Here is a 16,518-nt window from a genome sequence, read left to right on the forward strand (position 1 = left end):
AGGCAATAGAACAACATGATGTAATATCGCTCGCAATAAGGTAACAGAAAAGACGGTAAGCGTCACACGGAATAAAGAAAGGACAGTATAGGCGAATGTAAAAGGAACGGTTGAAAAAGATACGATACGAAAGACAAAATACGCCGTATAAACTGAAACTTTTCGTTTTTTCGTGCGTGGGCGAGGTACCGCACGGCACGAGGAAATTGGTTCGGACTCGAGTGGACACGTTCGTAGGCAGAGGAGCGTTTTGGGGAGGATCTATTTTATTTTGTTTTCAGAAAAAGCCTCAGAGTAGGTGCGTGCTTTCATGTGCACTATTGCCGACCCTTCATCATAGGCATACTACGTGTAAAAATGAAGATATCGTTTTATAACGGGGAAATTCTGTTAAGTGAATGATAAATTACAAGAAATGATTAAAGATTTTCCTCTTAAATATTAGCAACAATAGAGCGGGTGTCGGACTTCAAATAACGACAATATCACAAATATTAGTATGGCGGGAAGAGAAGAGTTAGCAGGTTAGTAGGAGCGCGTGAGAGGTGTTATCGGAGCCTCGAGGGCTCGAGCTCGGTGTGAGAGTGTATGCGTGTGAGAGGAATAAGGTGGCAATGTGATTCGAGCCCACACACACCGCGATATTCGACGACGCGGGCTATGACGATAACTCTATGCACGGCTCACCTTTGAATCCTGAAAAACGGATCTCTGGAAATGCTTAGATCGCGTAATTGAATTTTCTAACCTTGAGATTTTATTGAGTTGGAGACGACAAGAAAAAATTATGCTAGGCCAAGGAGAGAGTCTCCAAGAGATTTCAGCGTGGCCAGGGCTGATCTCGAAGTGTCAGGGAAGCTGACAAACTCTAACTTCGACCGGAAAAGTCAACTGAGAATTTTCATGGTCTCATGCCTTAATGAGAATGTTATCTCGCGAGTTCGAGCGCGGCGAATGCTTGAACTCTAAAATCAGAGAAGCTGATCGCAATTAAAAGGTTCGGGTGAGTTAAAACTTAAGTGACTCAATGCAACTGAGACTTCGTGTCGCGAGTCGATAAAGCGTATTCCGGGACGTTGAGATAATATTTAAACAAATGGTGAAACGTCTCGGTGCAAGCAGCGTGTGCACGTGCGGTGAAACTGACATTACAAGTCCCGATTGATGGTGCGCGCACGTTAGCTGATACGAAGTAAAATATTTTATTCACCCTTTGTTTAAATAAACCTGCCTACAGTCACCGTAATGCTCTAACTCCAAAGTCGGACTTCCGGCCTTGACGGGGCTTTCCAGAGAGTTAGAGTCCTAATCACGAGCTCGGGAAGAATTGACGAAGAAGCAATGCTCAGCAATTGATATGAGACACTACTCTGATGGTGATCAAATTGAAGTCCACTTATGGTTGTCGAGTTGTAGAAGAATGATGTAGAATAATCCGAAGCTCTTTGCGCTCGCCCTTAAGTAGATACAGGGGCTTGAGGGGAAACGTCCCCTTTCCCATTACCTCGAGGGTGATCGGTGGGATAATCTGCCACTACATGGTTCAAGAGAACAGCCATTATACTCTTAGTCCCGGGGAGGTGGAAAAATGAAAAGTTATTGACAATATCGGGCTCTTGGTAAGCTTCGATGTTATTAGGAGAATATCTGAGGCGAGTAGGTAGACTCCGTGATCGTGATCGATGAGGTGTGTCTGAGGGCTGTCTTATCTCAGCTAGTAAGAGGTGTGGCAGGACCCTTGGTGATAGCTCGGCCGGGAGTGTTTCAAGGGGCGTGATTAGTAACGCGGAGAGCGTGCAATCACACGTAAGAGACGTCACCCGTTCCCGATAGAGAGGTGTGACTTATAGATCGAAGATCGCGATGGCGCGATTATACGCCGGCCCTGATTTTGTACTCTCGAGCTACCACGGGCCGGTGGTGTCCCGTTACAAAACGATGCTCGCCAAAGCGAGTGAGAGAGACAGAGCGAAAACAAAGCGCGAGGTAACAGACTCGCTAGAGCCTCCGCGCGTGCAGGGAGAGAGAGAGAGAGAGGCGTTGTCGCGTGGAATATTCCAGCGCTTACTACGCAGTCACAAAGACTCTAACTCAATAATTTTCAAAACTCTACCGCGAATACTTTAATGAAAGTAGATATACTAGGCCGGTTCTGGACCACTTTTTCTCTACTGCGCATGCGCAGAAAAATCCATTGCGCAGGTTCTACTGCGCATGTTTTAGAAGGTTCCAGGGGGGGTACTGCACATGTTCCAGAAGGTTCCATGGGAGGGGGGGATCGGTGATGTCATAACTGCGCAGTGACCTTGTTTGCGTCGGGCGAATTACGGTGACGTCATAACTGCGTAGTGATCTTGCGTGAAATCTGATTGATGACGTCATCTCGATTTCATTTCAAGAGTTCCGATTCTAAAATTCTGGAAAAATGTGTGTCACAGTGGGGATGTATCCTGTAAAAGGAGATTTTTCCCTCGTCGTCACTTTATGCTGAACCCTTGACCATTTCGGTACCGTGAAAAACAAGCTGAGCAATGGAAACCATTTTGGAATTGCAAGGTTTTAAGATGCCTATCAATAAATTTGCATTGAAAGAGCTGGCAGTCATTAAAATTTATCTCAGGGCGGAAGCGTACGAGGAGCTTGGATGCCTTTTAGTTAAGCCTCCATGTGAATGGGATAGTTTACCAGCCAAGTATAAGAGTCAGAATAAGAGGTCTGAACGCTACGACCACGGTATCCCATGGAATACCGGTGATATTCCTTATAATGAAGTGAAAAACGTATTTGACATTATTTTAAAAAATGTGAGTTTTGTTTATGTGAAAGGGTTTGAAAAAAGCAATGGATCACCGATATTATAGGAGATTCAAAGTTGATCATTACTATGGAGGATTTGGGTTGCCCCGCATTGCGAAAATTACCCGCACCAATATATTAACATTACAAGTACCATAATGGGGTACGCGAATACAATTGTGCCTTTGAAAACGTTCACCGTTTGAAGGAATGGTATTTGAAGCATGGTGTTGAAAATTCATCGTTTCCATGATCCTTAAGAATCTTCACTACATTGGGAAGTCTGAGAGCAATGAAGACGGAGGATATCGCTCGTCTTCCTCAAGAATTTATTCTAACGTACGCATGGAAGGACATTGACGACGTATGGGGCAGACTTCTTGAAGAATGGCGCATCGATGAGAACTTCATGAGTTATCGTCGATGTCGAAAACACTATCAAAAAACGGATACTGACGAATTCGATGGACCTATACCGTTAATCATAAATTGTCTCAAATGTCAATTTTTTTCTGAAAATTTGTATGATAAATAACATATATATCAAGAGACTCGGCAGAGTCTCGGGACAAGTACATTGACAGCCCTGTCGTCTGCTGGCCCGAGGCTCTCGCCGAGACTATATTATCTCTGAATAAAACGATTCGCGGTGGTGGGGGTAAAATCGACATGTCATTTTCTTGAATTGCGAAGCTCAGGAGTTATGTCGCAATTTGAAAATTGATCTTTCAGCTAATTAAGAAATTCTCTTTCGATTGCGCCCAAAATCAGCATGATCGGTGGCGTAATTGCTGAAAAAAAACTTTGCACGGGCTCAAGATTATGCAAAAAGTACCAACACATTTACGCAGCTGACGTATCCGTATATGGGTTCAGACCGATACATACAAGGGCTTCTTGATGTCCATCATAACCAATCACCGGTGAGAATCTATCCGTCTCGACCAATCGCCGATGAGAAAGTTTCTGATAGTCCTCAATGTTTTCTTGTATACCGTCTGTTATCGTCTGTTATGTTATTATAAAGTGATTGCGATCGTAGCCCCGTGGATCAACGGTGCAAGATTTACAAATTTCGTTTAAATAAATAAAACATTATTGGAAATAGCAGTGGATATAATCAATTTTATTTTTTTCATAAAAGAAGTTTCAATAAGTTTCGAGCCCAATTCACGACAATAATATCTATATTAAATAAAACCTCAAAAGTGGATTAATTGATCTCATACAGTGTACTGAGAGTGAGTAAAATGTTGAGAAGTGAAAACGTGAATAATGTGTGTCGTGAAAATTAAGAATTATCTGTTCTACTTCGATATCGTAATATATACATAGATAGCAAATTTGCGAGATTTCGCGTCATGTTGACGTTTGAGGTTATGACCGCCGGAGTGCTGTTGCGTGCAGAGTGTAGAAAAATAAAAGTGGTTATTGAAAAGTGGAAGGAATCGATATTATTAATGACGTGACTAATTAGTATTGAATAATAATAATAATAACAATGAGAAAAAAAACGTTCGTTCATTATAACCTCTAAAACGTTCTTTCCAAACAGAAATTCTATGTTGTGTAATTACATTAAAGAGGTGGATGGTTGTGTGTAAACGAATTCAAATAAATTTCAAAAAACTTTGGTCAAGTAATTCAATGTATTGTTGTCATAATTTCTTTCATTTAGTTTGGCTGTGTTCACCGGTCCCTTTTTTCCACCTCCTTAGCTTACAGTGTATTGTCATACAAATTTCTATTTGTTCTCCAGACAATACGAGAGATATTCGTATTTCTATTTTTTTATATTAATTTCAACAACATAATTTGAAATATTTATAACAAAAAGCCTTCATGATTGCTTGTTCATACACCCAAGTTTTGAAAAATCTTTGGGCCATGTAAATGCATAGATATATTCACTTGAGTTGTTACATGATAAATTTGGAAATTTATTTCAATAAGTCATTGGGTGCTTAATTTTCATGATATCAAAATTTGTATCTTCGAAATGCAATGAACACTTCTAAAGTTCGACAAAGTGATGAAGCGACATGTATATTGAATATTTCCAGACCATGTTTGCGATTGGCATTGTGGGTTGAAAAATTCATGTCTATAAGTCTACACCTGATCATTTTTGGATGTGATCAAATATTTTGTCCGCGGATAACCATGGAGACATACAAAATTACAGCATTTTGCTTGCTTCAACATGCATCGTAACTGTCACTTTTTTTTTGAATGTGTCATAATAAGTTTCAAAAATGTGGTTCATGTAATTTTTAAGTGTTTTTCCCTATAGCACCAAAGTCTGTATAACTGGTACGTAGCAAGTACCTATGAACTTTGATATTTCTGTGAAATAGCAGGTATGCCAATCTTTTAACTTTTTGGTTCCGACTGGAATATATTAACGAAGATATTCATTACTAAAGTCTTCACCTACTTATTTCTGAATAGATCTGAAATTACTGTCTTCAGAAACTAATGCACAGATACATGAAACAATTTTGATTTCTGTTCTCTTTCAATTGCGCTGTCTTTTTTCTTTTTAACTATGGCTCTGCTCTTTCCGATCCTTGTTTTGACTCCATCGGTTTGCAGCGGATCGATGCATATTATTAATTGGTTGCCTAATATGTGTCCTATGATTTTCTACTATTTCTTCATGCTGATTGTGGTAACGTGATTCAAGAGGTTTCCAATTATGATCATCAATCGCACATTTTGTACAACAGATTCTCAAAACAGTTTCTGGTCTTGATATAAGTGTAGTTATTCTTTTTCCACCTGGTCTGTCGAGTAATAAATTTTGAAACTTGTTCCAAAAAGTCTTTGGATGCTTTTTTTGCTGATAATATGAAAATTTGAATCTTTGGAATGCGGTAGGCAAACACAAATATTGACAACAATACTTATGAAATGACGTGTATGTTGAGTATTCCTATTCTGCAAACTGCAAATGTGGAATTATTGGTGAAAACATTCATTACGATAAGTGTACAGTTACTCAGTTTTCGATGCGATTAAGTATAATACCTGCCAACATCATGGAAACCTACAGAATTTCTGAATGTTATGTGCGCTATGTGATTTTAATGTAACATCATGACTTCTAACAACTTTCCACTCTAATACTATAGATTTGGATCATTGAAATACAGCAAAAATCTGCAAACTATAAAATTTATATACTGTGCCATTAATTTTATTTTTTGACTCGCACCGTAACACAAATATGAAGTGAAAAATTCATTACAAAAGTCTTCAGTTGCTAATTTATGGATTTTCTGTGGATAAGTATATGTGCTAAGTATCACCCCCTATCTTTATGGTAATATGTAATGGAACTTTGTTCTGCAAGTTTTAAAGTATTTCTTTTCAAATAGTATTAAAGTTTGTATTACTGCGGTATGGAGCGAATACCTTCAAACTTTGATATTTTTGTGTCGCAGCATGTGTGCGAATTATTTAAATTTTTTACTCCAACCGTAACATGTAATTTCAAAAATTCATCACAAAAGTTTTCAGCTTTACTAATTATCTTAATTTTCCTTTTTCTAAATTCTATGCTAAATTTCTGAATTTTCTAATTTATTTCTAAATTATCCTGAAATGAAATTGTTTTCCTCCACAAGCAATGCAGGTACCTTAAACGTCTTTGAATTCCGTTGCTCTGTTGAATCAAGTACGCTCAGTTTTTTTTACTTCTTTGAATTCTGACATAATAAATGTTTCCGGGTGCCTTTTTTCTGCAACTATCAAACTGTAGATAATTGGATCTCCGCGGCCACTTGCAAACTTTGGAAATATATTTCATCGGGGGCATATTTTGGATGACACGAAAAAGTCTAGATTCAGAATGCAAAAACGACATTTAAAAATGGCCAATTCTGTTGTATTCGTTGTGTCTTGAATTTGATCCATCTTTTCTCTTTTCCTTTCTTTTCACTAACGTTATAAGCCGGAAATCATATCTCAGCCCGCAACACGCATTGCTACATGCTCTTGAGTTTCCAATGGACAAAACATATTAGAAGACAAGGAGAAAAATCACCAAAGTCCAAGAACAAACCTCTATCGAAATATTTCCAGTACAATTTTGACGAAATTTAGGTCTTTTTTCGTGGAAACTAACGTTATAAGCCGAAAATCATATCACGACCTACAACCTGCTTTTCACCGTGCTCTTTGGTTCCTAATTGACAAAACATATTAGAGTACAAGGAAAAAAATCGCCAAAGTCCAAGGAGAGACCTGTGACGAAATATTTTCAGTACAATTTGGATGAAAAATAGGTCTTTTTTCGTAGAAACCAACGTTATAAGCCGAAAATCATATCTCGGCCTCCAACCCGCTTTCCGTCGTGCTCTTTGGTTCCTAATTGACAAAACATATTAAGATACAAGGAAAAAAATCGCCAAAGTCCAAGAACAAACCTGTGACGAAATATTTCCAGTTCAACTTTGACGAAAAAAAAGTCTTTTTTAGTGGAACCCAACGTTATAAGCCGAAAATCATATCCCGGCCTCCAACCCGCTTTCGACCGTGCTCTTGTGTTCCTGATTGAGAAAACATATTAGAGTACAAGGAAAAAAATCGCCAAAGTCCGAGAACAGACCTGTGACGAAATATGTCCAATACAATTTTGACGAAAAATAGGTCTTTTTTCGTGAAAACCAACGTTGTAAGACGAAAATCATAAATATTTCATAGAAATTTAAACTAAAATCCTATAGTCAACTGAACATAAATAAGGAACTTTTGAGAAAAAAGACGTGATATCAAACCATAAACTTCCCCTAGGAAAAAAAAGGTTGGGACAAGTACATTGATGGTCCCTCGTTTGCTGATAATTCCATCCATGAAAAAAACTTTAAAACAAAATTTTTATAAAAAATGGGCAAAAAAATTATTTTATAAAAAAAATACAGAACAATTCGAAAAAAATTTCACAAATCTTGAAAAAGCATTATCTTTAAAAAAACCTAAACTGTATCTATTTTTTAAAGTGTTAAAAGAATCAAATAACAAGTAAAAAATAAAAACCGAAAAATCGCGCTTGAAATCATTTTGGAAACCGATGCCTCATTCTTCTTATTTGATTCGAAGGGCTAAATCAATTTAAAAAAATTCCATCTAATTTACGTACAGCATTAAAATTTATTATATCAATTCGAGGCCAAGTATTTTCTAATAAATTGAAAAAAGTTACCATTTGAGTTACGTGCAGCACTAAAATTTATGATATCAATCGAAGGACAAGTAATTTATGAGTAACTCCAAATTTCAACATTATGGAACTTTTTTAAGAAGCTTTTAAATCCAAAAAAATCACATGCAAGCTAGTCATTTCTTACTCTATGGTGGCAGAGACAATCGATTTTTTTCAGACTTTCAGGAGCTACTGATATTATTCACAATATTCGACATCGATTGGATCGATAGAAATTATGTTTAAATATGAGTTAAAAGTACTTGTTCCATAAAAAGTTCCATAATGTTGAAATTTGGAGTTACTCATAAATTACTTGTCCTTCGATTGATATCATAAATTTTAGTGCTGCACGTAACTCAAATGGTAACTTTTTTCAATTTATTAGAAAATACTTGGCCTCGAATTGATATAATAAATTTTAATGCTGTACGTAAATTAGATGGAATTTTTTTAAATTTATTTAGCCCTTCGAATCAAATAAGAAGAATGAGGCATCGGTTTCCAAAATGATTTCAAGCGCGATTTTTCGGTTTTTATTTTTTACTTGTTATTTGATTCTTTTAACACTTTAAAAAATAGATACAGTTTAGTTTTTTTTAAAGATAATGCTTTTTCAAGATTTGTGAAATTTTTTTCGAATTGTTCTGTATTTTTTTTATAAAATAATTTTTTTGCCCATTTTTTATAAAAATTTTGTTTTAAAGTTTTTTTCATGGATGGAATTATCAGCAAACGAGGGACCATCAATGTACTTGTCCCAACCTTTTTTTTCCTAGGGGTACAAATGTTTCCAAGTTTTTTAAATCTCACAATACTGCTTGCAAATAGAAAGAAATATTAATCTCTGATTAAGAAAGAAAATGACTCATTTTCATCTTTCAAATATGACATCAGTCATGAGCCGCACGATAGAACAACAAATCCGTGATAGTTCGAGCATGCTTGTAACATGATGCCCTGCGGAGCGAGCGACGTGGAGAAAAAATAATTATCAAGAGACTCGGTAGAGTCTCGGGACAAGTACATTGACAGCCCTGTCTTCTACTGGCCTGAGGCTCTCGCCGAGACTATACCTTCTCTGAATAAAACGATTCGCGGTGGTGGGGGTAAAACTGGCATGTCATTTTCTAGAATTGCGGAGCTCAAGAGATGTTTTGTTAAGCGAAAATTAGTTTGGAGACTAAATTTCAAAATGTCTTTCGAATGAGCCCGAAACCAACACGATCAGTAACGTAATTGCTGAGAAAAAACTTTGCACAGGCTCAAGATTATGCAAAAGTTACTAACACATTTAGAAATTTGACATGTCTGTATATAATACCATCAAAGGCCTCATGTCCCTCGGTCTAACTTCGCGGCGAAGTCGCGGACTGACGTCACATGCCGAGAGCTCGAAAGTCACCAGCCGAAGTTTCACGTCATGTTGACGTTTGGGGTTATGATGTTATGAAGTGCGTGCGGGATAACTAAAAATAATTTGCGTCATCTAACGAAGTGCATATTACTATTTATTTCGTTAAATTTTGTGATATACTAAACCAGTATCAAAGCGGCCGCGTAAATGTAGTCTGTGATATGTGTGCGAAAAAGGATATAAAAAATGCGCGATGCATATATGTCAACGAAAACTTTTCAAGATTTCATTTTTTTGTTCGACTGGAAATAAGCGTTAACTAAAATAATCTTTCAATTAAATCAGAGTGCGAGAAATATTGTCCAGTGTAAATATATCGTCAGTAGGCTAGGTTATATATATGAAGGCGTCAGATTATATATATGAATAAATACAACAAAAACACACAGAATTGTTGGAATGATGTTGTAAACTTTAATGGAATAAATGTTTTCTAATTTATTTCTCATGTTTCCCATATTTTGCTTCATATTCAGTTTGGCTCTGCCCTCTCCGATCCTTGTTTTCACTCCATCGGTTTGCAGCGGATCGATACATATTGTTAATTAATCGCCTAATATGTGTCCTATGATTTTCTACTATTTCTTCATGCTGATAGTGGTAACGTGATTCAAGAGGTTTCCAGCTATGATCATCAATCTCACATTTAGTACATCAGATTCTGAAAACAGTTTCTGGTCTTGATATACGTGTAGTTATTCTTTTTCCACCTGGTCTGTCGAGTAACAAATTTTGAAACTTATTCCAAAAAGTCTTTGGATGCTTTGTTTGCTGATCATATGAAAAGTCAAATCTTTGGAATGCAGTAGGCAAACACAAATTTTGACAACAATACTTATGAAATGACATGTATGTTGAGTATTCTCACTTTGCAAACTACAAATGTGGAATTATTAGTGAAAAGATTCATTACGCTAAGTCTACAGTTGCTCAGTTTTGGATGCGATCAAATATAATGCCTGCTAACATCCATGAGAACATACAGAATTTCTGAATACAATGTTCGCTATGTCATTTCAACGTAACATCATGACTTTTGCCAACTTTTCTCTATAATACTATAGATTTGGATTATTGAAATACAGCAAAAATCTGCGAATTATAAAATTGATATACTGTGCCACTCATTTTACTTTTTAAAACTAACTGTAACATATTGTAACGGTACGCTTTTATGACGTCACCCGCTACGCGTGTTTTCGAGCTACTAAAAATTTAGGAACAGGCATGAAATGAACGAGAGATTAAGGATTTGTGTGTAAAATTATAATAATAGTGTTTAATCAAAGTAACTTTATTAAACAAATGAGAATGCGATGCGAATCGTTGGTGTTTCGTGGTATGAATGAAAATATCTCTCTAATATCAATAACTTGTCCAATTTTAGGTTTTCTTTCTCTAATTTCAATAAACTTGTCCAAGAAACTTGTCCAATTTAATTATTTCTGCTCTCTTTTGCCAATTCTGATAAATTCTAATCTGTGAACTCAGAAATTAATTCCTGTTTGTCTCAACTCTCAAATTTAATCAATCCGATTAATTTTCTGCTTCTATACAATTTTGACTGATGTGTGTGGATTGACTCGATACAAATCAACTGAGATTGATTAAATTTTTTTTTTTTTTTATTCAAATTTTTCTTTTAATCAGCCCTCGCTTCTAAGAGAATAATGGAGGCTTATGCCTTCAAAATAAATGATTAATGCTTCCAACAAAATAAAAAGGGCGATTTTGAAAATGGTCCTTTGCCAAGAATCTTCAGACCCCACGGAATCGCAGGGTCCCCTCCCTCTTTAGCATAGGAAAGATGGATCAAGTTTGAGTATCTTCAGACCCCACGGAATTGCAAGGTCCCCTCCCTCTGAAACTGAATGAATAGGAAATCACCCTCGAATCTTTGGCCTGAACGGAATCGCTCAGTCCCCTCCCTCTCGGCGTGATCGGAAAGGCATCTCACCCTTGAATCTTTGGCCTGAACGGAATCGCTCAGTCCTCTCCCTCTCGGCGTGAGATTTGGAATATTGCGGGTGGTTTGGCTTGCTGGAGCTTGCTTTCGAGAGTCACTACTTCTGTACTTGAAGCGAGAGCTGATTTAGAAATGAGCTGCCGTTGCTGCTCCGCACGGCCTTTTATACTCGTTCAGACAAAGGAATAATGATCATAATTCATTCTAAAAATAACTGAAACTGTGATTCGCTTGGAACATAATCTCGAACCAGAGTTTCGATTGCTAAATTCTGGGGTTGGTTCTCCAATTCCCGCTCGAACTGTAATTGGACAGACTAGAGGCTGTTTTCCCTCGCTTTTGTAAAATAAATGATTTTCGTATAAAATCAACTGCTTTTAGCGAACAAAAATTGTATTTTGCATTTTCAAGCTTAAATAAAGCAAGTTTTTCTTTAATCAACGTTAAATGAACAAATTATGATCACTTTCGATCATTATTTCCCCTGGAACCAAATGCTCGCTCGTGACTGGTCATTTCTGTTGGAGCCAGCACGCAATTGGAGTTTTCTGGACAAGTTTTACCTGAACTCTCTTAATTGTCTTTTCGACTGAATTTTTGATTTGTTTTAATTAATTAATTATTGCCTCTTGTAAATTTTGTATTAATTGAGGTGTTGGAATACAAAAGAAATATAATTATGAAAGAAAAGAGTCGAATTCTATGAGGCGATAGCCTTCACGCCGAGCCACGGAGAGTCGCGTCGAGCGGCTAAGTACGAGTTCGCGTGGCGCGAGGTTCAAATGTCATAAATGAAAAAGGGAGTGCCGTTTCAATATATATGAAGTAAAGACTCATCACAGAAGTCTTCAGTTGCTCATTTATGGATAGATTTTAAATTGCTGTCTTCAAAATTTATTGCGCAGATACATTGAATCGCAGCAGATACCTGCGAACTCTGAAATTTCTGTGCATAAATATGTGTGTTAAGTATCACCCCCCATCTTTTATTATGAGAATGAGTAATAGAACTTGGTTTAGCAAGATTTAAAGTATTTCTTTTTAAATACTATTGAAGTTTGTATTACTGTGGTATGAAGCGAATACCTCCAAACTTTCATATTTTTGTGTCGCAGCATGTGTGCCAATCATTTAAATTTTTTACTCCAACCGTAACATGTAATCTCAAAAATTCATCACAAACGTCTTCAGCTTTTCTAAATTTCTAAATTTTCCGTTTTCTATTTATTCTGAGTTTTTAAACTTTTAAATTCATTCCTGAATTCTCCTGAAATTGTTTTTCTCCAAAACCAATGCAGATACCTTAAACGTCTTTGAATTCGGTTGCTCTGTTGAATTAAGTACGCTCAGTTTTTTTTGCTTCTTTGAGTTCTGACATAATAAATGTTGCCGGGTACCTTTTTTCAGCAACTATCAAACTGTAGATAATTGGATCTCAGCGGCCACTTGCAAACTTTGGAAATATATTTAATCGGGGACACGTTTTGAATGATACGAAAATGTCTAGATTCAGAATGCAAAAGCAACATTTAAAAAGGGCCAATTCTGTTGGATTTGTTGTGTCTTGAATTTGATCGATCTTTCCTTTTTTCCTTTCATTTTCCTAACGTTATCAGCCGAAAATCGTATCTCGGCCCGCAACACGCATTGCTCCATGCTGTTGAGTTCCCAAAGGACGAAACATATTAGAAGACAAGGAGAAAAATCACCAAAGTCCAAGAATAAACCTCTATCGAAATATTTTCAGTACAATTTCGACGAAAAATAGGTCTTTTTTCGTGAAAAACAACGTTATACGCCGAAAATTATAAACAATTCATAGAAATTTAAACTAAAATCTTATAGTCATCTGAACATAAATAAGGATCTTTTGAGAAAAAAGATGTGATATCAAACCATAAACTTCCCCTAGAGAAAAAAAAGGTTGGGACAAGTACATTGATGGTCCCTCGTTTGCTGATAATTCCACCCATAAAAAAAACATTAAACAAATTTTTTTTTTAATTGTAAAAAAAATTATTTCATAAAAAAAAATTCAGAACAATTCGAAAAAACCTTTACAAATCTTGAAAAAACGTTATATTAAAAAAAAACTAATCTGCATCTATTTTTTAAAGTGTCAAAAGAATCAAATAACAAGTAAAAAATAAAAAACCGAAAAATCGCGCTTGAAATCATTTTGGAAACCGATGCCTCATTCTTCTTATTTGATTCGAACAGCTAAATCAATTGAAAAAAATTCCATCTAATTTACGTGCGGCATTAAAATTTATTATATCAATTCGAGGCTAAGTATTTTCTAATGAATTGAAAAAAGTGACCACTTGAGTTACGTGCAGCACTAAAATTTATGATATCAATCGAAGGACAAGTAATTTATGAGTAACTCCAAATTTAAACATTATGGAATTGTTCTAAGAAGCTTTTAAATCCAAAAAAATCACATGCAAGCTAGTCATTTCTTACTCTATGGTGGCAAAGACTTATAAGAAAATCGATTCTTTTCAGACTTTCAGGAGCTTCTGATATTATTCACAATATTCGACGTAGATTGGATTGATACAAATTATGTTTAAATATGAGTTAAAAGTACTTGTCCGGCCCATCACTTTCCATTAAAATTGTTTATTCAAATAAAAATCAGGGCTTCTCTAGAACTGATCTAGCACAAATATTCATGCAGAGCGAATTTAGAGAGTTATCTTCAAATAATATTCCCTTAATTGCACTAATTGAATAAGAATGGAAACGAATTGTCCTGTACTATACAAGGGATGTTATTGTGCATCGATAAATAAAAAACATTTTGCACATTAAATATGTTCAAGCTTCCAAAAATAACTCCCCAGTTGGTATTGGAATGACGGCAATTTTTACTTCTCACTTTTTCCAGCGAACGAATTTCATTCGGTATAACTAACCTATACTATTATTAAGAACATTAAACTAATAATAAATCGCATATCAACAAATTTTTAACCGGATTCTGCCGTACAATTTTGTTTTTTTATGACTGATTTTTATTTGAATGAATAGTGATGGGCCGGACAAGTACTTTTAACTTATATTTAAACGTAATTTGTATCGATCCAATCGACGTCGAATATTGTGAATAATATGAGAAGCTCCTGAAAGTCTGAAAAGAATCGATTTTCTTATAAGTCTTTGCCACCATAGAGTAAGAAATGACTAGCTTGCATGTGATTTTTTTGGATTTAAGAGCTTCTTAGAACAATTTCATAATGTCAAAATTTGGAGTGACTAATAAAATACTTGTCCACCGATTGATATCATAAACTTTAGTGCTGCACGTAACTCAAGTGGTAACTTTTTTCAATTCATTAGAAAATACTTGGCCTCGAATTGATATAATAAATTTTAATGCTGCACGTAAATTAGATGGAATTTTTTTCAATTGATTTAGCTGTTCGAATCAAATAAGAAGAATGAGGCATCGGTTTCCAAAATGATTTCAAGCGCGATTTTTCGGTTTTTTATTTTTTACTTGTTATTTGATTCTTTTGACACTTTAAAAAATAGATACAGATTAGTTTTTTTTTACAGATAATGTTTTTTCAAGATTTGTGAACATTTTTTCGAATTGTTCTGTATTTTTTTTTATAAAATCATTTTTTTGACAATTTAAAAAGAAAATATTTTTAAAGTTTTTTTTTATGGATAATCTTTAATTGAGCGAAGATCTACCAGATCAGCTTCCCAAAAATCATCAATGTTCCGTACGTTATAAAAACGTCGCGGAAAGTGCTGTCGCACGGGTCTGTGTTTCGTGTAAGCATCCTGTCCCTCAAGCCACTGCAGTCTTCGTTCTGGAAACTTTTTTCTGACGTGCCAGACGTAGCAGTTTAGTAGCACCTGAAAACGATGCTTCATGGGATGGATTAAAATACACTTTTTCCAACACTTTCATATTTATAATTTGAGGTTAGCCCAGGTTACATGTCTTTTCTTATGATATTTATTAGGATAACCGTTGCCGCTCTGCTCTGCGTTATCTGATTTGCTATCGCGGCCGCTGAAGAACGGCGACTGACTCGTCGCACCTGTACTGTCGCTGTTTGTACTGCTGTTGCTGCTCTCCTCGAGCTGCGATGGTCGTAGCGTTGAATTGGCCCTTGTCTCTTGCCACAACGCGTCATTGCCGATGAACTCCCGCGGTGTCTGTATTGCTCTCAGAAATTTAGCGAAAGCACCGCGCCCCGCCGGTTTAGATATTTTTCTAGCTCTCATGGTGTCGTTCACAAGATCAACAATATTCGAGCCCTCAATCGGGCTACCCTCAATCGATACGACTCCTCCGGAATCCCAAGAAAAATTGCTGCGTGGTGCGTCATGTAAACGGCGGAGCAGTAGCTTCGCTTTAGTGCGATATTTGGTTGGTATGCTTTCAATTATGACGGAATCGTTCATGCCGTTACGAGTTTCTCCTTTTTCACTTTTATCATAATTAGGCGTCGTTGTGTGGTCGTTCTTCATAAGATCGCTGTGTTGTCGAGCTCTTTCGTCATCAGAAAAATGGAGATAACGCTGTAGCACAACCAGGTACGCTGTCCATTTTTCCCTCTCATTCTTGTAGGTATTAGAGTTCAAAATTTCATTCATCTCCGCGTCCTGTCTGGATAATACGGTATCAGTAGATTGTGGCGGTTGTGCCGAGGCGTTCCTGCCGGCCGTTGGCTGTCTCTGATTTTGCATGCCCAGCTGTGCCACATGCTCTTCAGGGATAAGAACCATTTTTCTCGCGTGCTCCATCATCCCCGTCCGCCAATCAGGCTCGGTAGAACAGTGCCTAGTATCGGTGCTAGTAGGAGCGGTAGAAACCCGCCGCTCTGGATAACAAAGCGTTTTTTACTTTTCCAGCAGCCTTTTTTCGCGGCTAAACGACGGAGAGCGGAAGCGTGTCGTGGTAGCTTTTTTCGCTGATCAGCCTTCAAAGGAACGTTACCGCAAAGAACGTTCAAGGCACACTCACAGATACAACGGACGATGCTTGGGTCCGCTTTACGCAGGACAGCCTCGCGTTGCTCTTTATTGAGATACTGAAGAGCCCGTAGTATCGTCACGTGCTTTTTAGAGAGCGGTGCACCGTTTCGCTCCATTACGCGTGTCAAACTG

The 16,518-nt window shown here is 36.8% G+C and overlaps 1 protein-coding gene across 3 annotated transcripts in view; it reads right to left on the reverse strand.

Annotated features, from left to right (window-relative positions):
* The window catches only part of inaD (inactivation no afterpotential D), a 2,962,486-nt gene that overhangs the window by 2,006,723 nt on the left and 939,245 nt on the right, over positions 1-16,518 (reverse strand). The window lies entirely within an intron of this gene.

This window comes from Venturia canescens, chromosome 9 (genome assembly GCF_019457755.1).
Source record: "Venturia canescens isolate UGA chromosome 9, ASM1945775v1, whole genome shotgun sequence".
In the NCBI taxonomy this organism is placed as follows: domain Eukaryota; kingdom Metazoa; phylum Arthropoda; class Insecta; order Hymenoptera; family Ichneumonidae; genus Venturia; species Venturia canescens.